Here is a 16,263-nt window from a genome sequence, read left to right as displayed (position 1 = left end):
TGTTGAGTTTTCCCCAACAAATCATGTTCATCTATGTGTCTGACAATTCTGTTCTTTACTCCAGTTCAATTTGTCTGGTACTGAAGTAAGGCTTACTGACTTGTAATTGCCGGGATCACACTTGGAGCCTTTTTTTAAAATTGGTGTCACATTATTTGGTACAGAGGCTCATTTAAGTAATAGGTTACATATCACAGTTAGTAGTTCTGCAATTTCACATCTGAGTTCCTTCAGGATCCTTGGGGAATACCATCTGGTCCTAGTGACTTATTACTGTTTAATTTATCAATTTGATCCAAAACCTCCTCTAATAATAATAATAATCTGGGACAGTTCCTCAGATTTGTCACCTAAGGTGTGGAGTTCTCCAGCCCATCCTCTGCAGTGACAACTAATGCAAAGAATTCATTTAGCTTCTCCACAACAGCCTTGTCTTCCTTGAGTGCTCCTCTAGCATTTTGATCATCCAGTGTCCTCACTGGTTTTTGGTCAGCCTTCCTGCTTCTGATATTCTTTAAAAATTAGCTGATATTTTTTGTGTCCTTAGCTAGTTCTTGATCCCTGATTAGGTGAGCAAGAACAGCCCAGGCAACATCTGATCAAGAGAACGCTGGGTGCCACCTCAGAGGCCTGGCCCACTCCATCCAGTATCCCATCTCCAGCAGTGCCCATCACTGATATTTCAAAGGAAGTAGGCAAAAAACCCACACCTCCTAATATACATTGCCAGGGGTTGATCCCCTTCCTGACCCAAAACCCTGAAGCATGAGCTTTTAGAACTTGAGACATAAGCCAGAAGTGAGCCCCAGGGCTGCTGAGCCCTGCCCCCCACCCCTCACCCCCCACCATCACAAGAAATGCAGTCATATATTTATCGATCTCTCTCTTAAAGCTATTTAAGTTGTATCCCCCTACAGCTCCTGATGAAAGGTTGTTCCAGAACTGTACCCCTCGGATGGTGAGACGCCTTCTTCTCATTTACAGCCTGAATTTGTTCATGGCCATTTATATCCATTTGTTTTTTTTTCTGACAATAAGGAGATGGAATTAGGAAGAGGAGCTCTGGCATAACTTTTATCCCAGCATTTAGGATTCTCATTTGGGATGTGGGAGACCCCTGCTTCAAGCTGATGAGGAGAAACAATTTAAAAAGGGATCTTTCCCCTCCCAGGGGTGTGCCCTTATCACTGGGTTATGGGATATCCTAATGTGGGTCTCTCTCAATCTCTCCTGTTCAAACCTAGATCATTTTGTTAATCTACCTCAGCTGAAGATCAGACCCATTGGCTCTGTCACAGTGTCTGGTGTGGGTCACAACTGTGAGTGCCAGTCTCAGGTCAGACTGTCATAACTGGGCAGACACTCCTCAACTGATGGTCTACTCTATAGTTAGATTTAACCAAACCAGAAATAAATATGTGCTCCTGGATCACTGTAAATAAATATGTGTTCCTGGATCACTGTATTAGCTCACCATGAAGCCAACAGACAGTCCTCTTAGACATTCGGTCTCCATGACCCCCCAGACAAACTGGACTTCTGTGATGAAAGGTTATTAAAACCAAAATCACCACACAATAGGTTCTTCCAGCCCCAAAGGGCCAGTCACTTATCCCAAGGTCAAGGTATACTCCAGATCTCACCAAAGACAACATTGTTTGCCAATTCCTTTAGTAAACTAGCTAAAGATTTATTATATGAGAGAGAGAGAGAGAGAGAGAGAGAGAGAGAGAGAGAGAGAGAGAGAGATTTATTGAGAAGCTAAAGCAGATAAAAATGCATTAGAGGTGAGTCCTAGTTTGTAATCCAAATGATGCAGAGATGTAATGTTTGCTAGTTTTCTGTAAGTTCTCAGGGTTTCCCAAAGTGGCTTTGGGAACTTCTGTCCAATTGCTTAGGGTTCTCCCTTTCAGAATCTAAGCGTTCAGAGATACAGAATTTCTCCCTTAAACTAGATATTTATTCTTGTTCTCAGAAGAGAAGCTGACAAAGCCAGCTGGGTCTTTAACCACTTGTGATTTTCCTTTGATGAGGATGAATGGGAAATGTAACTTGAGTAATTGACCTCAGGCAGCAGCAGTGACCCCTTGCTTTGAAATTAATATTTGTTTGCTATAGTCCTTAAACCCTTATTTGATAAGCAATGTAGTTAGTGGTGTGCACAATGCAATTATCACATTACATTGTAATAAAATAGTCACGTGCCCAGCCAATGGGAGTTGCATTGCTAGCGCTTGGGGAGCATGGGAGAGGGGCAGTGTGCAGAGCTGACTGCCACACCTCTGCCTAGGAGCAGCCAGGACAGGTCACCGCTTGTGGGGAGCCACTCAAGGTGAGCAGCCCCTGGATCCAGCACCCCTTCTCACGACCCAAACTCCTGCCCCAGCCTCCTCCTGCACCAAACTCCCTCCCAGAGCCTGTGCCCCGCACCCCCTCCCTGCTCCAATCCCCTGCTGGCTCTGTACCAACCAGACTATAAACTGAAATGTCAACGAAAATCATAAATTCTGGTTTATAGAGTTTTCCAGCTGGTGAAGTGCCAGATAAAAACCACTTTTACTGTACATCTTTTTGATCTAGAGTTAACTAAGTATAATGCAAATCAACAAGTTGATCAGTGAAGACAATAGCAATAACATTTCCCTTTAATGTATACCTATACGTGAATTGGCTCAAAAGTACCATGACCTTTTAGCATTTATTTGGTCTTCATACAGAAGTGAATTGCCCTATTGATCCAGCCTGAACCTGAGCCTCACCTTCCCAGTCAGGGCCACAGGCTCCCACCGAGCTATAGCTGATTTACATGCAGTAGGGATCTAGGCAATTGACTTCAATGGATCAACACTGATTTAGACCACTGGAGGACTTGGCCCGAAGTGTCAGTCATCTACCTGAGCTGAGAATGTCCCAAACACTAGTTACCCACAGTTCTATGTTCAACACTACTTGAGAAACTTGAATTTCCCCAATATATTCCTTAGAGCTGTTTTCACCTCCTTGTTTTTCAGGCTGTAGATGATGGGGTTTAACATGGGAGTCAAGATGTTGTACTGGATGGAAAACATTTCATCCAAAGCCACAGAGGAAACTGAGCTGGGCTTTGTGTACTGGATAAAAGCTGCCAGGTACCATAAACCAACCACAATCAGGTGGGAGCTGCAGGTGGAGAAGGCTTTATGCTTGCTCTGCACAGAGGGTATCCTCAGGATGTTGGAGATGATGTGAATGTAGGAGATTAGGATGAGGAGGAGGGAGATTGATCCAAGTATCACAGCAGAAGTGAGAAGCACCACTTGATTAGTGAAGGTATCAGTGCAGGACAATTGTAATACGGGTGGGAGCTCACAGCTGAAATGGTAGATTTGATTGGGCCCACAGAAATGCAACTTGAAGGTGAAAACAGTGTTAAGCAGGGCATGTAAAAACCCAATAGTCCATGCCCCAGTCACTAGCTAAACACAGATTCCTTTGCTCATCATCTCCATGTAATGCAATGGGGCACAGATGGCAGCATAGCGATCATAAGCCACTGCTGAGAGAATGGAAATTTCTGTACCGGCTAAGAGGATAAAGAAGAACATCTGGGTAATGCAGCCATTGACCGAAATAATTTTGTGCTCTGCTAGGAAGTTCATCAGCATTTTAGGCACCGTGACGGAGGAATAGCAGATATCAACAAAGGATAAATGGAAGAGGAAGAAGTACATGGGGGTGTGAAGGTGAGAATCAGCTCTTATCACCAGCACGATCAGTATGTTCCCAACCAGAGTAACCAGGTAAATAACTAAAAACACCAGGAAGAGGAAAATCTGCACCTGTGGTTCACTGGAAAGTCCCAGGAGAATAAATTCAGTGACTTTGGTTTGATTTTCCATTGGCATTTATTTAGGAAATCTTTGATCTGGAAGACCAGAAAAAAAATTAATTAACACTGCTAATAAAAGTAAATTGAAAACACATGTGAAGATCCTCAGACCAGTAGCATGCCTGTAAAGAGAGCCCTATTCCTGCATGTAAAAGTTGTGTTTAAAACAGAGTAAATTGAGAGAGAGAGCTGCTGGATGGAATTTGTGTGCTTTAAATTGACAAAATGGGCTGGATTCACAAAAGGACTTGAGCATCTAACTGCTCCTTTCGATGCCTAAGTCCCAGCATCAGGCCCCACTGGTATTCACAAATACCCTGCTCAGCTGTGACTAAGGGACAGTCTGCTGGTGGGCTCCCTCAGCCTCTCCTCTTGACCCTGTTCTGCTCTGGATACAAAATAAAAGAGGCAGTGTAGAAGGGTTACTGGATCCTTGGACTTCTGCATCTGGGGTGAGGATTCTAACCACAAGGCAATGAAGGCATTCCCACACAATCTCTTCAATCTGGCCATATGACTTTAACAGAGCTACAGCTGAGTTAGGCCAGCATGGGGTTTGGAAGATTGACCCCAATGGAGCTATGGCCAATTTGCAATTGCTGGGCATCTCTTTCTCTATTATATTTTATCAGTTATTCTAGACCATTTTTTTGAAAACTATTTAATATCTGTAGTGTATGATTGGAGTCAGATCTATTAAAATCATCAGGATTTTTCAAGAAGACATTAATGGGACCAGCAAACATTCTTTCAGCACTGTGACATGAATTTAAAAGAGGGGCTTGATAGAAAATTAATGGGACTGTTGTTCGTAAGTCATTTAAACTCTGACTCAATGGGACATTTGACTCACTGTTCTGCATGTCTGAATATCAGGCTTTACATATAGCAGAGAATCTATCCTGCCCCTACGGACGTCAGTGATTATTTTGACATTCGTTTTCAATGGAAATGGGAATGAAGCAATGCTCTCTCCAATGTCCCATCTATTTTTCTCCCCATATGACCTTAGAGAGAAAATCACCATTCCTTCATTATCAACTCATGAGATAAATACCTAAACACAGTGGTTGACTTTGTACTAGAATCTGAAGGTAAACACAGGCAGATTCTGTGTGAAGGGAAATTTCACAGTAGAGAGAAGTAAATAGCTGGCCCCTGGCAAAGATCTTTACAGGGACCACAGCTCTTCAACATAGACATAAATGATCTGGAAATAAGGTTAACCCGTACAAAAATGTTTGCATTCAATACAAAATTTCTCAAGATAGTTAAGCCCAAACTAACTGAGAAGAGTTACAAGCAGATCTCACAAAAATGGGTTACTGGGTGACAAATGACTGGTGAAATTCAGTGTTGATAAATGCAATATAATGAATATTGGAAAACATGATCCCATCCATATATAAAAAAATAAAGAAGTCTAAATTAACTGTTATCCCTTAAGAAGAGAGATCTTGGAGTCTTTGTGGATAGTTCTCTAAAAACATCTGCTCAATGTGCAGTGGAAATAAAAAAAACTAACAGAATGTTGGGCACCATTAAGAAAGGGATAGATAATAGGACTGAAAATATCAGAATGCCACTATATAAATGCATGGTATGTCCACATCTGGAATACTCTGTGCAGTTGTAGCTGGCCCACCTCTAAAAAGTTCTATTGAACTTGAAGTGGAACAAAAATGATTATGGGTATGGAACAGCTTCCATATGAGGAGAGATTAAAATGGCGGTTGACTTGGAAAAAGGCAACTCGGGGGGACATGATAGAGGTCTACAAAATCATGAATGATGTGGAAAAAGTGAATAAGGGCATGTTATTTACCCCTTCACATACCATACAAACCAGGGGTCACCCAGTGAAATTAATAGGCAGCAGGTTTTAAACAAACATAAGGAAATACCTTTTCACATAATACACAATCAACCTGTGGAATTCATTACCAGGGGATGTTTGGAAGGCAAAAAGTATAACTGGGTTCAAAAATCAATTAGATAAATCCATGGACGATAGGTCCTTCTGTGGCTATTAGCCAGGATTGTCAGGGACATAACCCCATGTTCTGGGGGGTCCCTAAGCTGCTGACTGCTAGAAGCTAGGGCTAGACAACAAGGGATGGATCACTCAATAAATTGCAATGTTCTGTTGACTCCGCGGAAGCATCTGTCATGGACCACTATTCAGACAGAATGCTGAACCAGGTGGACTAGTATGGCCATTCTTACATTCTTATTAAAACTAAGTGTCTTCTCCTACCCAGGCCCATAAAACGCACACACACCACACTCTCCAAAAATAAAAATTACAGCTAACGTGTACCAAATGAACTCTCACAGTGCTGCCGAGAGAGAGAGAGAGAGAGAGAGAGATGGGTGATTCAAGTAGCAGCTGGGTTCCCAACCATCGCCCCTGTGCTGTAACTTACTCTGTGTGCGCACGCAGTGTAGCTGTAGCTGTCTCGGTCCCAAGATATTCGAAAGCTAAGGCAGGTGAGATTATATCTTTTATTGGAACAACTTCTGTGGATGAAAGAGAAGAGCTCTGTGTGGCTCAAAAATATGTCTGTCCCACTAACAGAAGTTGGTCCAATAAAAGATATCACCTCACCTAGCTTGTCACTGTGTGAGCAGGCAGAAGTCAATGAGACTTGGTAGAGAGAAATAAAATATAAATCAACTCACCTGCCTTTTTAATGTGGATCATAAACATGGTGAGATCATTCTGATCTGTGCTTTTCTCTTTCTGTTGTCTTAGTTTATCTCCCTACTTACTGATTTGTCTGTCTAGTCTTTCTATCCACCTCCGTGATACAGCACCTCAGGATATCAACTCTTCTTTACCCCAAACACTTGCATCTGACAAGGGAGGTACAGTTAGCACTGGGAGTGGAGCAAAGAGCTTTTCCTCATCTGACTCCAAGACTAAGAAGTGATTCTTGAGAGCTGTTTAAATGGTGTCATGTTCCCCTTGGGACAAGATCCCTGAAGTTTACTCTCTGTAACAAGCTACCAGTAACACCTTGCAGGGTCAGTCCTTATGCAGTGATTTACCATGCATAAGAATGAGAGAATTGAGGCCTGGATTACCAAAGGAGCCTAATGAATTTAGGCATACAATTTAAGTGACAGGATGAGATTTTCAAAGCACCTAAGGAGCTAGCAACCAAATAACAAATCATTTTCTCTCCCATATGGTACTTTGAAGATGCTAGCCACAATGTAAATGGAGCAGATAGACTGCATGACCCTTACAGCTTCCTGTACATACTAACAAGTAAAACCAAAGACATAAGAACATCCATACTGGGTCAGACCAAACTTCCAGATAGCCCAGTATCATGTCTGCTGACAGTGGTTAACACCAGGTGCCCCTGAGGGAATGAACAGAACAGGTAATCATCAAGTGATCCATCCCCTGTCGACCATTCCCAGCTTCTGGCAAACAGAGGCTAGGCACACCATCCCTGCCCATCCTGGCTAATAGCCATTGATGGACATATTTTCGATGAATTTATCTAGTTCTTTTTGGAACCCTGTTATAATCTTGGCTTTCACAACATCCTCTGGCAAACAGTTCCACAGGTTGTGCGGTATGTTGTATGTAAGACAAGGGAGGTAATTGTTCTACTCTACTCAGCACCAGGAAGGCCTCACCTGGAGGATTGTGTCCAGTTTTGGCTATCACACTATAAGAAATATGTGAACAAATTGGAGAGAATCCAGAAGAGAGCAACAAAATGAGAAAAGGTTTTGAAAACCCAACCTATGAGGAAAGATGGAAAGAACTTGGCAGATTTAGTCTAGAGAAGAGAAAACTGTGGTGGAACCTGTTAAGTGTTTAAATATGTAAAAGGTTGTTATAAAGAGGACAACAATCAATCATTCTTCATTCCCAATGAGGGTCTCACAAGAAGGAATCAGCTTAATCTCCAGCAAGGGAGATTTAGTTTAGATAGTAGAAAAATATTATAACTCTAAGGGTAGTTAAGCCCTGGAATAGGTTACCAAGGCAGGTTTTGGAATCCCTGTCATTGGACACTTTGAAAAGCAGCTTAGACAAACACCTGTCAGAGATGGTCTAGATGGTCAGCGCAGGAAGGTGGGCTAGGTAAGTGGTTCTCAACCTTTCCAGACTACTGTACCCCTTGCAGGAGTCTGAGTTATCTTGAGTACACCCAGTTTCACCTCACTTAAAAATTACTTGCTTACAAAATCCAACATAAAAATACAAAAGTGTCACAGCACACTTACTGAATCATATAATTCTAAAATAAATCCATGGGGATGTAAGTATTGTACTTACATTTCAGTAGCAAAGAGTCCTGTGGCACCTTATAGACTAACAGATGTATTGGAGCATAAGCTTTCGTGGGTGAATACCCACTTCGTCGGATGCACGTAGTGGAAATTTCCAGAGGCAGGTATACATATGCAAGCAAGAGTGAGTCAGGCTAGAGATAATGAGGTTAGTTCAATCAGGGAGGATATACAATATACAAAAACCTGTAGGAGAACACTTCAATCTCCGTGGACACACAATAGCAGATTTAAAGGTAGCCATCCTGCAGCAAAAAAACTTCAGGACAAGATTTCAAAGAGCGACTGCTGAGCTTCAGTTCATCTGCAAATTTGACACCATCAGCTCAGGATTAAACAAAGACTGTGAATGTCTAGCCAACTACAAAAGCAGTTTCTCCTCCCTTGGTGTTCACACCTCAACTGCTAGAACAAGGCCTCATCCTCCCTGATTGAACTAATCTCGTTATCTCTAGCCCGACTCACTTTTGCTTGCATATTTATACCTGCCTCTGGAAATTTCCACTACATGCATCCGACGAAGTGGGTATTCACCCACGAAAGCTCATGCTCCAATACATCTGTTAGTCTATATGGTGCCACAGGACTCTTTGCTGCTTTTACAGATCCAGACTAACACGGCTACCCCTCTGATACATTTCAGTGTGATACTGAGCCTGTTTTTCACTTGTGAGCCTTGTCTGAAGCCCAAGCCGTGCTGTCCAGGGCTGAAGCATGTAACTTAGCTTCACAGGGGGTTCCTATGGTGTGGGGCCCCGGGAAATTGCACTGCTTGCCACCTCCTAATGCCAGCCCTGCCTTTGTGCGCCCCCCCCCCCCCCCGCGCCAACTGTCCCATGACCACCCTTGGGCCTGCAAGCCCCAGGTTAAGAAACACTGATATAGATGAGTTTAGTACCCCCTGGAAGGCCTCTGAGTACCCCCCAGGATACAGGAAACCTTGGTTGAGAGCCACTGGACTAGGTGACCTCTCAAGACCCTTCCCAGCCCTTCATTTGTATGGTTTATTATTCTGTCTCTTTATCAAACACATCTCTGAATTTTTTGTTGATGCCTTATTTAGTGATGAATTTGTATTCAAAGTTTTAGTTAAGCATACAATATTAGTTGTTTGTTTGTTATTCTATGCCTTTGTTTAGGGAGTTTTAACAGGTTTACAAATCCTATCCATGTAAATATCAGATACAATACAATATTAATTTTAATCCTTGCCTATTTCTTCTTCATATCTGCTAGAAATTACATTTTTCCAGTCTTAGCAAACTGTAAGATCATGTGTTATAAGGTTGCTTTTATCGTCTGTAACTTAGAAAGCATTAGAAAATTAATGATAGATAATATGTACGTCTAAAATTGTCTCTTCAGGGTGTATCTCGCAGAAAGACAGTATCTCAGTTACACATTATTCATGACAGTATACGTCATCCTTTATCTTCTGTGAATCTGATGAGAAACGTTGTGCTTCCTCAAAAATGGGTATAACAAAAGCTGGACTCTCTGATGTGATATCTTCATACAGTCTTTCAGAGAGTACGATACAGGATCTAGAGTCTATCTCCATCTTCTTCATGGACTTCAGTAAAGAGATCTGAGAGTTCTACAGAGGACCCCCAGTTCCATTCTCCTACTTGGCATTGCTGGCTTTTACCTGATCCCAAAAGTGACTGCCTCCTCTTATTCGTTACATGAGAGAGCAACAACTCCCTGGAAACTTCTGCTAATGGGAATTTTCAGCTGCCAGAAAGGCAGAGTTAATGCTGCATTTATTTTTAGAATTTACAAACAAGTGTAACAGGTGAAATTCTAACCTAAGTGAAAAAAATGTGGAGATAGGAGAAGTTCTAGCTTCAAAGGAAATGTTATGGAAATAGGAAAATTTCTAATGTCAAATGAGGTGTTTCTCTTTATCAGTTCTAAGGAACATGGAATTGCCACTTTAGAGGAGGCTAGTCGTCTACCTTATCCACTCTTCTGTCTCGAAACTGGCTAGTACCAACTGCTTTAGAAGAAGGTTCATAGATTCACAGATCTTAGTCCAGCAGGGACATTGAATCATCTTCTCTGACCTCCTGTACATAGCAGGACATTACTTTTCACCCAGTTAACTCTGTATTTAGTCCAATAAAGTGTGATTGATTAAAGCAACTTTCAGAAAAGCATCTGGTTTTGATCTGAAGATATCAAGTGATGGAGAATTCACCACTTCCCGTGGTAGCTTTTTCCAATAGTTAATCATCTTCTCTAGAAGAGTGACTCCCTGGCTGGTGTGCTTCCTCATGTTTGGTCATGGCCTAGCAGGGTCTTCTTTGGCACCCCGTGCCAACTGTCACTTTGGCCACTCTGCAGTGCTCTACTTCTTGTGACTCGGCCCTCCAGCTAAATCATATATAATCTCATCCCTTCTGAGGTAAAGCCAGTTCAGCTCAACAGTAGTCCAGCTTCACACTGGGTCTTCAGCCTGACTTCAGGCTTTATTGGCCTTCCAGCTCATCTCTGGGGATCTTCATGTCATCATCCTCTGGGAGGCTGGTAGGGGAACCCCGGCCTGCCCTCTCCTCTGGGTTACAGCCCAGGGACCCTGTCATAAGCAGCTCAGCTATGTATATTCACACCCATTACTTCTTCCCTGGGCTACTTTCTAACTTGGCCTGTCCTTAGGCCTTTCTCACAGCCCCTTCTTGGGCCCACTGCTCCACAGGACCCAGAAGGAAAGAGGATTAGTTATGGAGAACAAAGCAAATATACAAGTCCCACACGAAGGTTATCTGCCCCAAAGAGGCTCTCATATCCAGAAGTTTCAGGAGAGCCCCTGTCCACAGACCAGCCTTGCTCCATGCAATCTATAGGTTTTCTCTGACACCAGCTAGGCCTTCCTTCAAGATAGCACAGGAGAACCATCTCTTCCCCTGCTCATCCCCTACTGTACCTACTGTATTGGGCTTTTCCTCTGTTAATTCCTCACTCCAGGGTTTGACCTCTCATACGTGTACCAGGGTAGGGATGACTGAGATCCTGGCCTTCATTAACCCCTTTCCAGCCAGTGTGGGGTCAGTGTCCCCCTTCAAATCCTCATGGTTAAACATTTGTGCCCTATTCCTAATTTGCATTTGTCTGGCTTCAGCTTCCAGCCACTGGTTCTTATCCTGCTAGAATGCAAGTGCCCTTTAGTACCAGGCCCTTTCTCCACATGAAGGAATATCTATGCTGTAATCAAGTCACTTCTAAGTCTTCTATTTGATAAGACTGAGAGGTGGAACCCCAGGGCCCCATAGAAAGTCCCCTTGTATCCTAATCAGTTAGCTGTTGGCTTAATCTGGGATGAGTGCTCTGGTAAATCTGAAGCAATAAATAGTTTATCACTAAAAGCAGTGAAGTCCTGGGGGCCTAATCCTGCTTTCCTTGTTTACCCAAATTTCCCATTGATCATTAATGGAAAGAGACGAGACGTTATAGCTTGGTATGCAATGTTGCACCCAAAGTCTTACTCACATAATGGGCTGAGAAGAAAAGCTGAAGACCTCTTGGTTGGATTCTCATTTCTTCTCTTGAGTGGCCTTGATAATAATTTGAACACCACCCAATCAGTGAGATAAATATGTTAAAATATAATGATTGGAGCTGCCCAAAAATTATCCTATGGAACAATTTTCCATTGGAAGACGCTGTTTTGACAGAATGGGAACTTTTCATTGAATGTGTAGATTAAATTGAAATTATCATTGGAGACCAAGCAGGCTCCTGGTTGACTTCAGCTTGACAGCTGCCTGATTCTTCATCTGCCTCGCTGCCCAGATACCCATGCTGTCTGCCCATCTCCCAGGCTCCCAGCTGTCCAGCAGGAAATGTCATTTTTGATGAAATCACATTTTTCAAGGGAAGAATCTCTCATGTGAAAAATCCCGAGCAGCCCTTAAAAGAAGTTAAGGGAAAAACTAAAGGCAGATTTCCTCTTGCAACCTTAACTCTGCCCCTCTGGGAGTGCCAGTCTTCCATCTCCACACTGGATCAAACTAAATCCTCCCAGCACAAAATTCTACTATATCAGTATCCACAAATTATGTGGATAGGGCAGCAAATGGTAGTTGGATAAACGGGTGTATAAATAGTGTGGTGACCTCTGGAGTGCCCCCTCATGGCTTGGGATAGCTGTGCAGTGCCTGGCCTCCATTTCCCTCCATGGGGTTCCTCAATAAATCCACTAAGACTCATGTGTCCCTCCTTGGGGTCTGGGTTATTAACATAAAATTCAAAATAAGCACAAAAGAGTCTTCCAGCCCAGTCTCAAACTGCACACAGCCTCTCCCCCCTGTGGTCTCTCTCTCTGTCTATCTTCAAGTTTCCAAGTTGGGAACAGCTTTTCATCCCTTTCCAGGATCTGCTTCTGCTCTCCCCTTGGTCAAAGATCTATCTCCTGCAGGAGCCTACTGAGCTCTGCAACCCTCTGCCACAGCTTCCTCCCCTATTTCCTGTTCCTCTATGGTGCTTTAAAAAAGACCAGATGCCCCCATCAGGTGCCATTGATAGACTGTTATTAAGGTACAGATGGTATGGGCCCATTCCCTCTTAAACGCTCAACTCACCTGGTGAGCGGGTGCATGAAGAAAGGGAGGCTGAGAGGGTGGAGTTCAGGTTAGGGTGCATGGTCTGAAGTTTATGGGAGCTCTGGTAATAATAACACCGACAAACATTGACAAAATCAATGAGCTGGCTCCTCAGCTCTTTTACATCAACAGAGCTCCATGATGTCAACTCAGCTACATTGCTTGACATCAGCTGAGGACATGGCTTAATAGTGGTCTTACATTGTCTCAGTGAGTTGGATACAAACAGCCCAGTTTATGACACTTGGCCTCAGCTATTCAGGGATTTATAAGTGATTCACCACTGCCTTGGATTTCACTCAGAAGATGGATGGCAGCAGGGAACATGTCTATAATTAAAGGTGGGTGGACACATGATGTATGAACAGGAAGAATATCATGTCTAGAATTCAAACCAGGGTTATTGTTGCTGCTTCATGGAGTACTGGAAAAGGATTGGCACAGAGACTCCAATTATACTAAGGCCTTAGGTAGGGTGTGCAGAGGGGAACAGGAGGAGAAGGCTGTTGTGCCATGTTTGGGACTTTCTCAAACTATGGTTAGGGAAGGCATTTTTCAAGGGAATTTTGATGCCCAATTTTCATTAATTGTTAAGGAAAGTTGAGCATCCAGACCCCCTAGGTGTCTCTGAAAATCTGAGTCTATTTATAGAGCTGATGGACACTCCAAATTTCTGTTTCATGAGAAATTTCAGTATTTCACATTTGTTTTTATTTTCAATTAGAACAAAACAAAATATGTTTGAAATTTCCTGTGAAATGTTTTTTTTAATCCCTTTGGAAAACTTTGGAATAGATCCACCTGTCCCTCTTTAGAACAGAATAGTGTAGACCCACCTGTACTAGTTGAATAGACTATAATAGAATAGACTCACCTGTACTAGTTTATAATATAATAGACTAAACCCTTATGGACTAGACTAGACTAGGACTAGAGTAGAATAGACACCCCTGTTTCTGCTCTGAATAGAATAGACACACCTGTAGTAGTGGAATAGAATAGAATAGAATAGAATAGACCCACCTGTACTGGAATTTCAAAAGCACTTAAAACTTAGGAGCACACATCCCTTTGAAAGTTTCTGATACCTTAGGACTGCAGATCCGTTGATTAAGAGTAGGTCTTTTTTGCTTAATCTGTTTTCACAGTGGAACAGCAATTTGTTGCATCTGAGTTAAGGACTCCAGATTGTCAAAATAAAGGGCTCAATTAGAATTATTTAATCTAAAATTATCAATCAGAGATTAATACAGCACTATGGAGAATACAGAAAATAAGAGAATACTTTGCCACCCTTTGTTGACAGACTAAGAGATGGATCTGTGTCTCTCCTGCATCTGGAAAAGAGGTGAAGTTTTCATTCTCCCAAACTAAGTTACCATACCAGTATTGTTATATAGGTTGTCGGACAAAGGAAACCTCGTTGCCAAGAATATACTCCCAGAAGCATATGTTATGATGTTCTATACATTCTGAGTTTATCTGATTTATCACACATACTCTTTGTTGAAGGTAAAGATTCTAAAGAATAGTTAATATATAAATGAGTCAAATATGCAGAAAGAAAGAAGTAAAAGTGTTAATATTTACTAACAGGTGCTAACAAATTTAACTTAGCATTAGATATACAAAAGCTGATTGGGAAGAACAAAATATTTCACAAATCTACACAACAATTTCAAAAACATTTCCATTTCAAAGGTTTTGAAAATAACTCCTTTGATTAAAAAAATTAGAATTAATCACATTTTTAACTAAAATAATTAGGTTTGTGTTTTCAGGGTTTTTTTGTTTTTTGTTTTTTTTTACTACTTCTGTCCCTATTTTCTCAATTTTTACATTCTTCCCTTTTTCTAAGGAAAAATGAAGGATGGGAGGAGAAAAAGCTGAAGAAAAGCAAAACCCAAAGAGTAAATGTAGTCATTTTTCTACTTTTTATTTTTATCCCTCCAAAACTCTGGAAAATGTCTGATAAAATTTTCACTTTATTTTCTAATTTCAATAAAAAGCCACCTTATTTTGTTCATCATAACAAAGACTGAGCATCTCCATTTGCAAACACACTTTTACATCAGGATTTGGAGAAATGACAGCCAAATAGAATTGAAGATTTACCTCTGAAAATAGAAATAGAAAAACATTGTATAAAAGAATGAACTCCAATTCTCTTTGAAAAGAAATCTTAATGAGCCAAAACTGACATGTCAGATATTAAGCCTAACTGGAGGAGAAAATAATGAGAAGATGGACTATTTGTCACAGAGTCATTTTGGCGATGCTCTGGACCTACTCCCTATGAAGCCAGTCAGGACTCTGGGGGAGCCTCCTCTCTCTGAGCATACTGTCTCCAGAGCAAGAAGCTTACACCGCTTCAAACTTCCTGGGTCTAACCTTGGAGCATTCAGCATCCCCTTCCACACTGTGCGCTTCCTGCAATGAGTCCTCCCTGGTGGGACTCCTGGGGAAGCCAGAGGGCCCTGCACCCCAACTCCGCAGTCAGATGTGACTCTCAGCCAGCCGGTAAAACAGAAGATTTATCAGTCGACAGGAACACAGCATAGGACAAAATTTGTTAGCAGAGAAATCAGTGACTTTCAGCCAAGTCCATCTTGGAGGGAGGGTAGCCAAGAGCCAGAGCTCTGGCCCTCCCCCTGCACACCAAACCAGCTGAGACTGACTCGCTTCCAGCTGCTTGGCCCCTGCCCTGCCTGTTGCTCCTCCTCCAGGCTTTGTCTCACTTCCTGAGCCAAGAGTCACCTGGTTGCATCCCCCTCCTGGGTCTCAAGGTTATGAAGAGGTGGCCATAGCATCCATGCAGGCAGCTGGAGCAGCCCCCCACAAAAGTAACACACCCTTATTCCCACCACCTAGACATTGCTGCAATACACAGGGAAACTGAGGAAAACACAGCATTCATGCAAAACAGTAAGACTCGCATAAAACATAACAAGGGGAAATCCCCACTACGTCACATGATTCTACCCATCACTCCCTTTCTGGGTCCTAAAGGAAAGAAAGAAATTTTGTGAGGAAAGTACAGAAAAAACAAAAAGAAGAACAGATGGAGGCTGTGATGGGTTGGATCACAGAAACCCCCTTGGGAGCTGCCACCTGATGTGCAAAGACTACCCCTGCTTCTGTTTTCCCTGCCAGCTCAGGACTCCAGCACCCTGCCTTGCTGAGCCAGACACTCCCGTCTGCTCCAACACAGACCCAGGGTCTGAATTACTTGCCTCAAAGCTGCAAGTTTACCTGAAAATAGCTCACAGAAGTGTGCTTGTCTTTAGCACTCAGATGCCCAACTCTCAATGGGGTCTAAACCCAAATAAATCTGTTTTACCCTGTATAAAGCGTATACAGGGTAAACTCATAAATTGTTCGCCCTCTATAACACTGATAGAGAGATATGCACAGTTGTTTGCTCCCCCAGGTATTAACACATACTCTGAGTTAATTAATAAGTAAAAAGTGATTTTA

General features: G+C 42.4%; 1 pseudogene; it reads right to left on the bottom strand.

The window, feature by feature from the left end:
• Positions 1 to 2,945: 2,945 nt before the first annotated feature.
• On the bottom strand, positions 2,946 to 3,884 carry LOC135975285 (olfactory receptor 5A1-like; annotated as a pseudogene).
• Between the last annotated feature and the right edge of the window lie 12,379 nt (positions 3,885 to 16,263).

This window comes from Chrysemys picta, chromosome 13 (genome assembly GCF_011386835.1).
Source record: "Chrysemys picta bellii isolate R12L10 chromosome 13, ASM1138683v2, whole genome shotgun sequence".
Lineage (NCBI taxonomy): Eukaryota > Metazoa > Chordata > Testudines > Emydidae > Chrysemys > Chrysemys picta.
Note: the sequence above shows the minus strand (reverse complement) of the source record. Positions and strands in the feature narration are given on the sequence as shown.